At 47.2% G+C, this 12,928-nt stretch overlaps 1 protein-coding gene across 4 annotated transcripts in view; it reads left to right on the top strand.

The window, feature by feature from the left end:
- PACSIN1 (protein kinase C and casein kinase substrate in neurons 1) overlaps nt 1–12,928 on the top strand; it is a 388,443-nt gene that overhangs the window by 106,460 nt on the left and 269,055 nt on the right. Inside the window, exon 1 of one of the 4 annotated variants that reach the window (XM_078644262.1) lies at nt 8,105–8,257. The exons of the other annotated variants lie outside the window; for them this stretch is intronic. The gene's annotated coding sequence lies outside the window, so the exon portion shown is untranslated. Of the gene's footprint in view, nt 1–8,104; nt 8,258–12,928 lie in introns of those variants that run through there. 4 annotated transcript variants of the gene reach the window in all.

Raw genomic sequence — 12,928 nt, forward strand, 5'->3', positions numbered from 1 at the left:
AACTCTAAGTGAAACCTAGACACCTACAGATTACTCGTCAAACATCTGTTTTGAGAACTATTTTGGAATTCATTATAAAGGAACAACTCCACTACAATCTGGAGAGCCAAGGTTTATTTAATGTGCATTAAGATGGTTTGGGGTTTAGAATATTCTGCCAAAATATGCTGCTGACCATAATAAGGAAAATAAAGGAAAATGCAGTTTTAAAGTTAAATACAATTTTACATACTTGGACTATTCAGCCATATTTTATACAGTGTCATATTAAAGATTACTATTTAAATTATACGAAATTGAATGTAGTGATGTGCTACATTGATCACTGGTTGAAAGGAAGGTCTTCGTGTGTAGTGTGGCTCACAGCTCAGAGCTCGCCCTCTGAGTGGGGAGTAGGATGCCTTGGTTGAAGTCACACCCTTGAGTGCAGAGTAGTGTGCATTGGTTAAAGGCACATCCTCTGAGTGTGGAGTAGCGTGCAGTGGTTAAAAGCACGCCCCCTAAGTGCAGAGTAGCGTGTGATGAAGGTGTGAGAAGGTGGCTAAGATATATAATGCCTTCCCAATAAAAACCTGCCAGGGAAAAGCTCAGAAATCAAGAAGGAGAGAACCTGTACAGGGGACCGGTTTAATGAATTTAAAATGCCTGAACTAGAGGAACTGAAAATAATTGCCAAATGAATTAAATCTGGCTCCCCCCGAGATCCGGCCCGCCCAGAACAACTCTTGATGGGGGCAGATCACATTATGGCCTACATTCATGACCTTATTAACATCTCCTTCCAGAAGGGAGAAGTCCCCAGCAGCTGGAAACAAGCAATAGTACGCCCACTGAAAAAAACTCATCAATAGATTCAGCAGTCTTAGAAAATTTGCGTCCAATCTCGCTGTTACCATTTGTCGCTAAGATTGCGGAAAAAATAGCTAATAAACAACTAACTAATCATATTCAGGTAAATGATCTATTACATCCCTCTCAGTCTGGCTTCAGAACAGCCCACTCGACAGAATCTGCTCTGCTCCTGGCTACTGACACAATGAGACGCTGTGCGGACGAGGGGCAGACGACAGCTATGACCCTACTGGATCATAGCTGTGGGTGCGGTGTTCGATACCGTCTCACATGGGCTGCTTCTGCAGAGACTAGAGGAATGCGGCATAGAGGGTACCGTACTACAATGGATGGCATCCAGTAGCATGCATGGTTAAAGGTACGCCCTCTAAGTGTGGAGTAATGTGCGGTAAGTAACAGCACACCCTCTGCGTGCGGAGTAGCGTGGGGTGGTTAAAGGCATGCCCTATGTGTGCGGAGTAGTGTGCGATGGTTAAAGGCATGCCCTATGTGTGCGGAGTAGTGTGCGATGGTTAAAGGCACGCCCTCTGAGTGTGAAGTAGCGTGCAGTGGTTAAAGGCACGCCCTCTGAGTGTGAAGTAGCGTGCAGTGGTTAAAGGCATGCCCTCTGTGTGCGGAGTAGCGTTCATTGCTTAAAGGTACGCCCTCAGAGTGTGGAGTAGGGTGCATGGTTAAAGGTACACCCTCTGCGTGCGGAGTAGCGTGCATTGGTTAAAGGCATAGCGTTTGATTCCTGTGTAACATGCATTGGCTAAAAGCATGCCCTCTGAGTACGTAGTAGCATGCATTGCTTAAAGGTACGCCATCTGAGTGTGGAGTAATGTGCGGTACGTAAAGGCACACCTTCTGAGTGCATTGGCTAAAGGCACACCCTCTGCGTGCAGAGTAGCTTGCATTGGTTAAAGGCACATCCTCTGAGTGTGGAGTAATGTGCGGTAAGTAAAGGCACACCTTCTGAGTGTGGAGTAGCGTGCGTTGCTCAAAGGTACACCCTCGGAGTGTGGAGTAATGTGCGGACATTAAAGGCAAACCCTCTGAGTGTGGAGTAGCGTGCGTTGCTCAAAGGCACACCCTCTGAGTGTGAAGTAGCGTGCGTTGCTCAAAGGCAAACCCTCTGAGTGTGGAGTAGCGTGCATTGGTTAATGGCACATCCTCTGAGTGCGGAGTAGCGTGCATTGGTTAAAGGCACACCCTCTGAGTGTGGAGTAGCGTGCATTGGTTAAAGGCACATCCTCTGAGTGCGGAGTAGCGTGCATTGGTTAAAGGCACACCCTCTGAGTGCGGAGTAGCGTGCATTGGTTAAAGGCACACCCTCTGAGTGTGAAGTAGCGTGCGTTGCTCAAAGGCACACCCTCTGAGTGTGGAGTAGCGTGCATTGGTTAAAGGCACACCCTCTGAGTGCGGAGTAGCGTGCATTGGTTAAAGGCACACCATCTGAGTGCGGAGTAGCGTGCATTGGTTAAAGGCATGATGTTTGAGTGCTCAGTAGCATGCATTGTTTAAAGGCACACCCTCTGAGTGTGGAGTAGCGTGCGTTGCTCAAAGGCACACCTGCTGAGTGTGGAGTAGCGTACATTGGTTAAAGGCACACCCTCTGCGTGCGGAGTAGTGTGCATTGGTTAAAAGCACACCATCTGAGTGCGGAGTAGCGTGCATTGGTTAAAGGCACACCCTCTGCGTGCGGAGTAGTGTGCATTGGTTAAAGGCACACCATCTGAGTGCGGAGTAGCGTGCATTGGTTAAAGGCACACCCTCTGAGTGTGGAGTAATGTGCGGTAAGTAAAGGCACACCTTCTGAGTGTGGAGTAGCGTGCGTTGCTCAAAGGTACACCCTCGGAGTGTGGAGTAATGTGCGGACATTAAAGGCAAACCCTCTGAGTGTGGAGTAGCGTGCGTTGCTCAAAGGCACACCCTCTGAGTGTGAAGTAGCGTGCGTTGCTCAAAGGCAAACCCTCTGAGTGTGGAGTAGCGTGCATTGGTTAAAGGCACATCCTCTGAGTGCGGAGTAGCGTGCATTGGTTAAAGGCACACCCTCTGAGTGTGGAGTAGCGTGCATTGGTTAAAGGCACATCCTCTGAGTGCGGAGTAGCGTGCATTGGTTAAAGGCACACCCTCTGAGTGCGGAGTAGCGTGCATTGGTTAAAGGCACACCCTCTGAGTGTGGAGTAGTGTGCATTGCTTAAAGGCACACCCTCTGAGTGTGAAGTAGCGTGCGTTGCTCAAAGGCACACCCTCTGAGTGTGGAGTAGCGTGCATTGGTTAAAGGCACACCCTCTGAGTGCGGAGTAGCGTGCATTGGTTAAAGGCACACCATCTGAGTGCGGAGTAGCGTGCATTGGTTAAAGGCATGATGTTTGAGTGCTCAGTAGCATGCATTGTTTAAAGGCACACCCTCTGAGTGTGGAGTAGCGTGCGTTGCTCAAAGGCACACCTGCTGAGTGTGGAGTAGCGTACATTGGTTAAAGGCACACCCTCTGCATGCGGAGTAGTGTGCATTGGTTAAAAGCACACCATCTGAGTGCGGAGTAGCGTGCATTGGTTAAAGGCACACCCTCTGCGTGCGGAGTAGTGTGCATTGGTTAAAGGCACACCATCTGAGTGCGGAGTAGCGTGCAGTGGTTAAAGGCACACCCTCTGAGTGTGGAGTAGTGTGCATTGCTTAAAGGCACACCCTCTGAGTGTGAAGTAGCGTGCGTTGCTCAAAGGCACACCCTCTGAGTGTGGAGTAGCGTGCATTGGTTAAAGGCACACCCTCTGAGTGCGGAGTAGCGTGCCTTGGTTAAAGGCACACCATCTGAGTGCGGAGTAGCGTGCATTGGTTAAAGGCATGATGTTTGAGTGCTCAGTAGCATGCATTGTTTAAGGGCACACCCTCTGAGTGTGGAGTAGCGTGCGTTGCTCAAAGGCACACCTGCTGAGTGTGGAGTAGCGTACATTGGTTAAAGGCACACCCTCTGCGTGCGGAGTAGTGTGCATTGGTTAAAGGCACACCATCTGAGTGCGGAGTAGCGTGCATTGGTTAAAGGCATGATGTTTGAGTGCTCAGTAGCATGCATTGTTTAAAGGCACACCCTCTGAGTGTGGAGTAGCGTGCGTTGCTCAAAGGCACACCTGCTGAGTGTGGAGTAGCGTACATTGGTTAAAGGCACACCCTCTGCGTGCGGAGTAGTGTGCATTGGTTAAAAGCACACCATCTGAGTGCGGAGTAGCGTGCATTGGTTAAAGGCACACCCTCTGCGTGCGGAGTAGTGTGCATTGGTTAAAGGCACACCATCTGAGTGCGGAGTAGCGTGCATTGGTTAAAGGCACACCCTCTGAGTGTGGAGTAGTGTGCATTGCTTAAAGGCACACCCTCTGAGTGTGAAGTAGCGTGCGTTGCTCAAAGGCACACCCTCTGTGTGTGGAGTAGCGTGCATTGGTTAAAGGCACACCCTCTGAGTGTGGAGTAGCGTGCATTGGTTAAAGGCACACCCTCTGAGTGCGGAGTAGCGTGCCTTGGTTAAAGGCACACCATCTGAGTGCGGAGTAGCGTGCATTGGTTAAAGGCATGATGTTTGAGTGCTCAGTAGCATGCATTGTTTAAGGGCACACCCTCTGAGTGTGGAGTAGCGTGCGTTGCTCAAAGGCACACCTGCTGAGTGTGGAGTAGCGTACATTGGTTAAAGGCACACCCTCTGCGTGCGGAGTAGTGTGCATTGGTTAAAGGCATGATGTTTGAGTGCTGAGTAGCATGCATTGGTTAAAGGCACACCCTCTGCATGTGGAGCAGCGTGCAGTGGTTAAAGGCACACCCTCTGCATGTGGAGCAGCGTGCAGTGGTTAAAAGCACGCCCTCTGCGTGCGGAGTAGCGTGCGGTGGTTAAAGGCACACCCTCTGAGTGCGGAGTAGCGCGCAGTGATTAAAGGCACGCCCTCTGAGTGCGGAGTAGCGTGCAGTGATTAAAGGCACGCCCTCTGAGTGCGGAGTAGCGTGCAGTGATTAAAGGCACGCCCTCTGAGTGCGGAGTGGCGTGCGCAACTGGTTCACAGGGATGTGTAAACGCTCAGAACATGACAAGGTCATTCGGTGATGGGTCTGGTTCAGTGGAAATGCGATGCCTGTATGGTGTAGAGACAGGCCAAGTGCAAATGGATGGGAATATATTTATTCATGAGAACACGCCATGGAAGATACCATTTGGAAAGGCGTGCACTGGGGCATGGCTATTTCTGCATTGAAAGCTAATGGGATGATGGTGTCACAGGGGTCATTTTGTTGCTGTACAGAGCCTTATAAGGGACAACCTAAAAGCCTAGAGAAGTAATAGGGGTTGAATGTGCAGCATAATCTGAGCGCAGAGCTCATCAAGAAGCGGTGGGCTTCCTTTCCCCCCACCCCCGTTCATTCCACCGTCAAAGGACTAACGGCGTGCACGAGGCCCACCCATCATCCATCGCCTACTAACTATTGATCTGTGTGTCTGATAGACAAGGGAGTCAGAGCCCCGCCTCACAACATTTCAGGTCACTCAGAGGTCAGGGACATCCTCTCTGTTGCAGAACAAGTGAGCTGCTAATTGGAAGCATGTAATTAAAATGCACCCTCTTAACTTCACGTCACAGTCAGGTCTCCATTTGTGTTACAGCAAACAAATGATGGACGGAATGCTGACAATGCAAACATCCTCCCGCAGTCAAAAGATCTGGGTTAAATCCACAGTTCTTTTGCCCACCACACCCCAGTTTGAACCCAGCCATATGCAAATCAATTTTGACCCTGTTCCCAGTGATGAGCACGACCATGGCTTTTGCAAGCTGACAGTCGATGGAGATGGGATTTTTCTGTGGACCTACATTGTTATTGGGCCACTGCATGCACTCGGGGGCGGGCGGGGGAAGGGTGTAAGTCAATTGTGCCCCGTGCCCGGTAGCTGGTGCTTGAAGTGAGCGCAGGTGAGTAGTGATCACTGTGTATTACCTGCACCCCAGTGTCACGCGTCACATCCGCTTCCACTTGTCAGCGCGCGCATTCCTTCCGGTGAGAGAGAGCTTTGGTTTTGCGTCCGGGCCGTGAGAGTCGTTTGTCATGCCTGTGGCGCTCTTTACAAATGATGGCTGTGCTCTGCTCCGTTGCTGAAGAGGCAGGCGACGACGACAGGAAGACGGTGCGGTGCAGGCCTTCCGAACCCATCACCGTAATAATGTATTTTACTTTCATTCCAGATCGATGCATGTGAAATTATAAGAATGACTTGTCACCGAGAGCGCTCGACAGGTTGACGTGTCTCTTGGTGTCCTGGTGTGGTGCCCAACATAATTGTACTCGTCTCAAGCTCGGCCCCGCTGATGAGCAGGATACAAAGGGACCTTGCCAGCAGACACCCATGCCCCCTCGCCCACACCCAGGTCAGGATAGCGCTGCAGGCGTGTGGACGCTATGTGTCGCTTCCTCCCCTGGATGTGGTTCCTCCCCTGGATGTGGCAGGTGGTCCGTGGAACAACAGCTAGATATCCCCAGTGTGGGGGACTCTGGTCACATGTGAGGTCCGGTACCTAAGGAGAGAGGGGGAGGCAGAGGTCGTACCGATGGCACTGTAAAGGCGCGTCTAGCCAATATAGACAGGCGCAGCTGCTCTGTTCTCTTGCTTGTTCGACCTGTTCCTTCCTTCATCATCACTCCGAGCTCCTAACCTCCTCTTTGCACAACTGGAACTGCCCTTGTGCAAATATGATTTGTGGCTTGGGAAACCTCCCGAGGCGACTGAAGGTGGATTCTGAGCGTCTCCTGTTTCATGCACTCTCCACGGAGGTTGCTCCAATGTAAACATGTGTGTCCACTCCACTCCCAGCACGCCCTTCGCCCCTGCCTGTGGGATTATTTCCAGCAAAAAGAATGTGTGCCTAATAAAACGATCTTCCTACAGTTCAGCCCGTCTCATTTGAGTACAAGTGTATTCCCTACATTTGTTGATTGTATTTGTTGTGGCTGTAAAGCGCTGGAAGATGCCTCTGGGCGCTTTGGTTGGGATGCTACAAAGATTGCAGTCACGTGAGAAGTTCTGGAGGCCAGGACAGGAAGCCCTGTGCATCGTGTGATTGTGAATCTCGCGACGACCACTATGGCAGGTCTGGAACACCTTGACAATGGAACAAGGCCAAACAAGCATTGGCATAGCCAATAGGTCTCGCCTTTGGGACCTTATAAGTGTTTAGCCATGCAACAGTTGATGTTGTTGCACCAAGGATATCGCACTGGATAACTAAACACTTATAAGGTCCCAAAGGCGAGACCTATTGGCTATGCCAATGCTTGTTAGGTTACCCTGCAACAAGTGTCAAGTACACTACTACTAATAGACATTCAGACACCATGCAAACAGAACACACACTTGCAGACCCCTATACAGTGTGTACAAGGGCTACTTGCTCACACAGGAAGGCAGGTAATGCATGAATAGGTGAATGATCAATGAGTGCAAAAATGCAAGGATGGCTAGATGAATGTGACTGCAGGTGGATAATGGATGCTTAAATGAATGGTACAGTGGGACACACGGATGAATAGAAGAATGTATGGGTAGATGAAAGGATGAGTGTAAGTGGATGATTACATAAACTGGGTGATGAATGCATAGGTGTGGCTATATGGTTAACCCATTCCCCCAGCCCTCCTTGCACTCACTTGCTGTTAAAGCATTCATGCACTATCCCATTCGGCCATCAACACATGGTCTACATGACTCATTCAACCATGTATACACTCACCTAACCACCCATGCACTCACCCATCTATGCAATGGCTCTACATCCATATGAACATGCAGTTATGCACCAATTCATTACTCATCTATCCTCTCACTCACACATCTGTTCATCCAAACACTGACTCATCTGCACATTCAACTACTCACAAGACTTCACACCAACCAAACTCGCCAATCTATAAAAAATCACTTAACTTTTTAAAAAGGTTTCCTGATCTACTGGCGTTGTCAGTACCTATTACTGGTTGCTACCACGGGAACGTTAAGAAATGCTTTGAGGTTCAAGTAATTATCTATAATTCTGGGCATTCCATTTTTTTTAAAGACCACAAAAAACTCTAAGTTAGTGAGGCAGGCTGTTCTTAATGTTTGAAGCAGAGGAAAAAAGCCTGCAGAAAGACAGACTTTTCACTTCCCTTCTAGGGTAGGTGGAGTGTCAGCTGCGGCGTGTAGTGGATATGCCACTGGTAGTGGCGTTTAGAGAAGTCTCTGACTTTCAACCACAAGGAAGGGACATGTGGATGGCACACCACGAGGCCAGCTGCACGCATGTAGCGGTGGTCGAGAAAATAATGGGGAAAACGAAAATCTGTTGTTAGACCCACAACTTCACCAGTAATCGGATCTACCAAAGCTGAGGATATCACAACTGCCTCTTTTATGTAAGTAAAATGAAGAAAAACAAATGGCTTGCTGCTAACCCGCTGAGAATTAAGGGCACGGAAATTACTTGGGTATATTGTACTGAATGTGATGGTGCCAGGGCAATGCTTTCCCTTTGGCTTGGGAGGGACAGCTTTTCAGGCTACTTGCATGTTATAGCAATGCATGAACTTAGAAGACAAATATTTGCATGTGTGACTTTATATCAATCCTGTTCACGGGAGAAGTCTGCGCCATCAATGCTTTAAAAAGTATAGGGGGGAGGGGGTGAAAATGGAAAAAGTGTTGGTTACTTTTAATAATGCACTTTTTAGTTAAGACATGATGAGGGTGATATCCCAACTGGTTGGAACAAATAAACTCGCAAAACTGTATAGTGAAATTAATTTAACATTTTATGTTATTTTATTTTAGTACATATAGTGGGGCAGTGGTATTAAGATGTTTGAAATATACATGCATCAAATAGAAAAGCAACATTATTTTCTAAAGCAAGTAGCCTTTCTGTTTTTTATCCACCTTTAGATTAAACAACAATAAAAAAAACAGAAAAAACCTAAAAGCATAATGGTCCCGGAACGCTTTCCTCAGAGGGCAGGGGAGTGGAACCTTCGTGGTTTCTTAAGTTTGCACAATCTCCGTCTCTTCGCTTCAAAAGGATGTGACCAAACCTTACACGAACATCTGGACTGATTAAGAGCTGAGGGAAAAACTTCACGAATTGTCTGAAAACATACATGTAAATTGTTTTGAAACGACAGACGCTCATAACACATTTACGGGCTTCATCCTAGCAGATGCACTGACTGCTGCGAAGTCTCTCTTGAGGGCAAAGGTGATACTTGCACCGTAATAAAGTAGGGTCTCTCACAATAAACAGGCATTGCACGAGGCCGCTGCCAACATGACACCACAGAACAAAGACTAGGCATCAGACAATATGAACCTCTTAAGCAGTTGGGAGACTGTAGATTGTAGCCAATTTAAACATATTTCGCTCATAAAGCAGCACTAATCGGTATTTTGAACATTACAAGGATTTTGAAAAGGTCTAACTTGGTAACTAATCAGTTGTGCCCACTTTTGTCTGCCACCTTTCACTGTGTTAAAGGCAGACTTCCTGTGCTCCTGGTGTGAACATTCTTTTTTAAATCCAAGTTGCAGCAGTGTTTGCTGCTGCGGGTTTGTTTAAGCCTGCCTCGAACGGCACCGTGTAACTTGGCGGCTTGACCGCTCCCTCCTTCCACGTGTCTGAAGCAGCCAAGCCCAGGCACCCTTAACCCCTTCCATGCTGATGATGGCCCCCGGCCGCCATGCACTACGGTGGGCGTGTGCTGATGACGGCTGGGGGCCGTCATGAACCCGGCCACTCATTAAAAGCGCCGCACAGGCGCAGAATCGCAGCCGCGCCCAAGGGGTTAAGAGGCCGCAAACCGCCGAGCGTCTGAGGCACTGCTCAGAAAATGGCGCCGTCCAGCTCAAAGGAACCATGTGTTTGAAGACACAAAGGGAGATCTAAGTCACAGAAGAGGTAAAACAAGCGTTGGCCGCGCGAAAGGTGTTGCTGGTTTAAGTATATGGAGGGTCGCATCCGTAATTACGGATCAAAGCTTGTTCTGCGGTGGTAAGACATCAAATCGGCTGCGAGCACGAACCATTAAAAACAAGCATTAGCGTGCACAGTTCTACATTGCTCTGTCAAATGAACGGTCACAAATACATTTACATGAAACAAGACGTGCAGCCGGGAGACACACACTGCGGTGGGGGAGGGGGAGGGGCAAGCAAGGCAGAGAGGCATGCGACGATCGGGCGCTGAAAGCTGGCGGCTGCGCGCATGCTCGTGCACGTGACCGCAAGCGCTAGGCCAGCAAAAGATGTGGTAGCACTTTTAAAAGCCCTATTTACTAAATCTCTCGCAGAGCAGCACATGCGCTGGCTCAGCGAGACCTGAAAATGGCCCCACTGTGGGTCTGGTCTTGGGCATCTGACTAGAACATAAGTGATGTGTATAAAGTGGCAGCTGTGCCCGCCTTATACTTAATGTCAACTAGAATAATAGGGGTGTGATTTATTTTTTTTTATATCAAAAACAGTTTATCCTTTTTTGTCCTTTTCGCCCATTGTGTGGATAAAGTCCTGTTTTAAAGAAAGCGTGACTTTTTGGGAAGGTCCACAAAACAGCACCTTTTCACACATTGTACCCAATTCAAGTATGTGTATCTTCTGAGTATGTGCACGCAAATCCATAGGGGAGTATGAAATGGGCATCATTTTGTAAGTACTTGAAAAAGATCACCCCAAATAGCAACCCAATCAAGATGCCACCAGACATTCCACACATTGTGCAGAAAACGTGCTCTTTTTGGTCAAGTTTCCCCAGTCCTATCATGAACTCCATAAGAACATTTTGCACCGTGTAAGAAACTCTCATGAATATCACCATCTTTCTGGCTGGTTTAGTTTTTTTCATATTAAAATTAGAGTGGAAAGACTCTTCCTTTCCAGGAACTGACTCCGTGCCCTACATTAACTACAAGCTGAGATTGTTACTGACATGGCTGATGTTGTTCAAGAAGAACTATGGACAGAGCAGTGCTGTGACTTGCCTTAAGCTGAGTCTGGCTGTCACTGTTCTTTCTTAATCATTCAAGAACCTTTGCATTTTTCTCAGGATTCTCAGGCCGCAGTGGAAACTCTTGATTGCTAAGTCCGCTTAACGTGGGCAGTGGTCAAGCGTCGAAAAGATGTCTACTTTACTATCCTATTCACCATTTTACTTTACACACTGTTTTGGTGTGCTGTGGAGTGCCTGGCCATTCTTCTGTGGAGTGGAGAAGTGTGGCTCACTGGTTAGAAGATAAGTAGATTGGGGCATTTTAAAGCTTCAAAATAGGGCTGTTCTTAATGGTGAATGGAATAGGCAGAGGGGTTGGCATAAACAATGAGATGAGTAGGGGCATGGATCCATAGGAAATAATGGAAGGTATGGTATGGTAGGGCTGGGAACGGGCCACCACAAGCACTTGTTTTTTGGCACTGCCCGCAGGAGTCGGAGTCTTGATCTTGAACTTGCTTTCATTTCTGAGAGCTGGCACCTCTATCTTATCTAGGTTGGGCATGGCTCTACCCTTCTCCAGCCCTGCTGCACCTTCCCTCACACCCCCTGTCAGGGCATCAGTGGCTGTAGAGGAGGATGAGATGTCGGTCACAGAGTGTTTATTAATGCCACCAGTAGAAGTGGTTATATGGGATCCAAGAAAGCAACGGGCGGCTCGGATAGTGTCAAGTCCATCCCCCAGTACTTCTCAAGATTGTACATCAGAAAACCATTAGCAATAATGTCGCCTGCAAGAAATGTTGTGGCCTAAACACAATTTACAAAAATGTCATCCCATTGTGTGTAGACTATTTATTATTAAATCCAATGTGACAATATTTTTGTAATTGATATTTAAGATTCAATATTTATTTCAGATGATATTTTAGTTGCGATATTCTGCTTCTCTCCATTCCTCTTCAGGAACAAGTCGAGGATGAAGGCATGAGTGCTATGTGTGTTCAGACCATCACCACTCCAATGTGATTACTCATAATTTAAAGAGGGCTGACATTCTCAGATGAGAAGTAATAACTACAGCACGAGTGCAGCGCTATGAAGGCCACACACTTCTCTGCAGTCAGTCTTTTTTGTTTTTAAAATTTTCTCTTTTATTCAACACTAAGAGCAGAATAGGCGGTACAGAGTGCAATTCTAAGACTACAGGGGTCACAGCATATGATTCAATCGTTCAGTCACTAAAGCTAAGGGAATAGGAAAGTCAAACACCCCATAAACAGAGGGGGCAACAATGTAAAGGTGCATCATAGAGAAACAGGCTCCATCATAAATAGCCCAACTCAGCCCTAAGGAAAAAGCCCTGATCCAAGCGAAGGATGAGGGGACGATAGGAACACTTGCAGTGAAGTCCACTCAAATGTGTGATGTCAGTCAGAGGCGAGACACCTTGTCAAGCAGCCCCCATTAGACCCAATCGCTCATGATATCTAAACATAAAAGTGCGCATGTATTTGTCGGTGCAGTGTCAAGATTGAGAAGTGATCTTCTCCAAGGCAGCAGTATTCCAAACCTTAAATCACAATAGGTCAACCAACCGAACTCAGGTGTTTTTCTGTTATGTTCCAGAGTAAGTTGGGCTTCTAGTAAGAGTTGGGTCTTCAGGAAGCTCATGGTATTTGCACTGTGTACATCACTGTTAGCAACAGCCTGAAAAAGAAGACTATTGGCATATGTATACTAAGTTAGTCATTTTACTTGTTTAGTGGAAATGTGTCACTATAAAGAAATAAACAGATTCTAGTTATGAAAAAACTATTAACAAGAAAAATTACAAAATGTATTTTAGGTCACACTAACACCAATCCAAAAATAAAATAATGTTTTAGCTATCATTAGGAGAGAGATGTTGAAAAATGAAGAAATAAGGTTTTTTAAATTGTTAAGGGGTGCTAATAAGGATAGGACTAGGTGTGAGTAGGCCCAGTGTTAGAATTCGACTAAGACTTCACAATTATGGTTAAAATTGGGTTAAGAGTTAAAGATAGGATTATAAATGTGTTAGGGGTAAAATGACGTTTAGGGTAAGGATTCATGTAATACAGTTTGGAAT

The sequence above is a fragment of the Lissotriton helveticus genome, chromosome 5_1 (genome assembly GCF_964261635.1).
Source record: "Lissotriton helveticus chromosome 5_1, aLisHel1.1, whole genome shotgun sequence".
NCBI lineage: Eukaryota > Metazoa > Chordata > Amphibia > Caudata > Salamandridae > Lissotriton > Lissotriton helveticus.